Here is a 2,348-nt window from a genome sequence, read left to right on the forward strand (position 1 = left end):
CTGTAAGTTTTTCCATGTAAAATCACATGTGTTTGTATATATCTATGCTTTTACAAACATATGTATTTGTTTACATATGTATTTATAGATGATCACCGTCAATATTAAATTTACGCTCCGATAGCGTTCAGTAGAACTATGCGCCCATCTGCATAGCACTAGAAGTGACGTTGCACCCAGTACCGAAACCGGAACCGGAATACTCGCTGGCTAAAGGTGTTCTGTCTCTAACGCCACGTTAAGGGGTCAACACTGCCATATACGGATCGAAGCCTGGGCCAGCTGCCGACAGGATTCGACACGGGATTCACTGCAAGCCTGACAAGGCCACGGCAGTGGACGTATATAAGGACCGCCCGGGGTAAAATTGACCCGGGGAGCTTCATTCCACCATGCAGACGACCAGGAGAACCGCACCTACTAGCTAGGTCACTTTCCCGCCAATTCTACCGGATGAGCTTCGATTGTAAGTACACATATATACGTGTGAAAACAAAACTTCTTACTACAGCAATACGGTTCCATTAAGATTTTACAAGATATACTTATATAGCTCGAAAAGGAAATACAAATCTCTATTCTTTCTTTGTAAACGCTTGTTTGTTTAAGATTTGCCAAGATATAGTGTTTAATATATAAATATTTCAGAAATTATCGTTTGTAGTTACATTATCATTGACAATAATATTGACTTGCGCAATATTATGACAGACTCAAAACCCAGTAGATATAACAGTTCTCCAAACATGAGCCATTTTTCAGTGGACATTCGGCTGTAGGCTATGTTTGCTTCAATTCATCAATTTCGTCGATTTTTTGTCATTGTTAACACTTGTTCGATTAAGATTTGACAAGATATAGAGTTAAATATATAAATATTTCAGAAGTTTCGTTTTTAGTTAATCTGTTTGCTTAAATTAATAAATTTCGTCAATTGTTCGTCGTCGCATTTTCTTGTTTTCAGTATGGACAGTGGCTGCCCGAGAAGTAGGCCTACTATACGACACCTTCAAAACACGAGTAAGTAAGAGAAAATCACGTGATAAAAATGGCTTCATTTGCTACAGTACACTCGAATTATTAAAGGCCGGAGATAAAACACTTACGTACGCACACTACAATAAATTAATGTTTTGGTCCAACATATGTAATATGAGGAAGTGCTCTGATGTTATATATGTACAAATGTGTAACTAATATGTAATATACTGTATATACATACATGTATGCAAACTCCACAACAGATGGTTCTCTCGCTCTGGCTCAATTGGCTCAATCTCTGCTCAATCAGAGCTCAATTCACCCAGAGATGTATAGAATAAATGTTGGACGTTGCCGTCCAGTGTAAATCCACTACGCCATCGTAGCTGCTGGTTGTTGAGGGGCGTGCTTAGCATAAACCAATCACACTGTGCCTCTCTTGTATGTAAACCATATGGCTCTAGCTCTGTCTACAGGAGTGCTGGGATGTGATAGTTGTCCTCATTTTCGTTTGTATGATTTGTATGATTGCGTTCAACACTCGATGAAAGCAGCGACACGTACAAGTGCGTGCGTGCGTGCGTGTGCACGTGCACGTACACGTACACGGCTAACTACGAACTCGCTTATAACGAAAACAATGCCAAGCTATGATAAAAGAAGCGTCAAAAGTGCCGCCTGTCTCTGTACTGTAGTATGGCAATTAATTATTTATTCTTAGTTGAGTAGTGCGTTTGTTCGGCCGCACATCATCGACGGACGAGGCGCAGCAGAACCGGCCGCACATCATCGACGGACATCACTCGGGAGGTGAAGAGAGCCGTGACGAAACAGGAGATGGCTTCAGCGATGGATAGAGGAGGCGGCCGTGAACCAGGACGAGGGGGAGGAAGATTCGGTGAGTCACCGGAATGGCAGGGTGGTCTTGTCAAAACACTCGCCGGCCGACTTTGTTGTTTGAATCTGTAAAGAATTGGGCTTAGGGCAGAGCTATGATCTTACGTTGATGATTCTCGTGTTTTAGGTAACCGTGGAGATGGCGATAACTGCGGTGGCGGAGGAGACGGGTACGGTGGCGGAGGAGGCGGGTACGGTGGCGGAGGAGGCGGGTACGGTGGCGGAGGAGGCGGGTACGGTGGCAGTAGAAACAATAATGTAACCCAAACCCAAGAGGATAGGGGTTGGGTTTGGGTTTGGGTTTGGGTTTTGGGTTACATTATTGTATCTACTGCCACTGTACCCTCCTCCGCCGCCACCGTATTCTATCCTCTTGGGTTTGGGTTACATTATTGTATCTACGGTGGCGGAGGTGGCGGGTACGGTGGCGGAGGAGGCGGGTACGGTGGCGGAGGAGGCGGGTACGGTGG

At 44.5% G+C, this 2,348-nt stretch overlaps 1 long non-coding RNA gene across 1 annotated transcript; it reads left to right on the plus strand.

Annotated features, from left to right (window-relative positions):
• The first annotated feature begins 380 nt into the window (after positions 1-380).
• Positions 381-1,739, plus strand: LOC106819114. The gene is made up of 3 exons (XR_001395346.1): positions 381-466; positions 965-1,020; positions 1,703-1,739. It is a non-coding gene; the product is annotated as an uncharacterized LOC106819114 (long non-coding RNA).
• The last annotated feature ends 609 nt before the right edge of the window (positions 1,740-2,348 follow it).

The sequence above is a fragment of the Priapulus caudatus genome, unplaced genomic scaffold (genome assembly GCF_000485595.1).
Source record: "Priapulus caudatus unplaced genomic scaffold, Priapulus_caudatus-5.0.1 Scaffold2847, whole genome shotgun sequence".
Classification (NCBI taxonomy): Eukaryota; Metazoa; Priapulida; class Priapulimorpha; order Priapulimorphida; family Priapulidae; genus Priapulus; species Priapulus caudatus.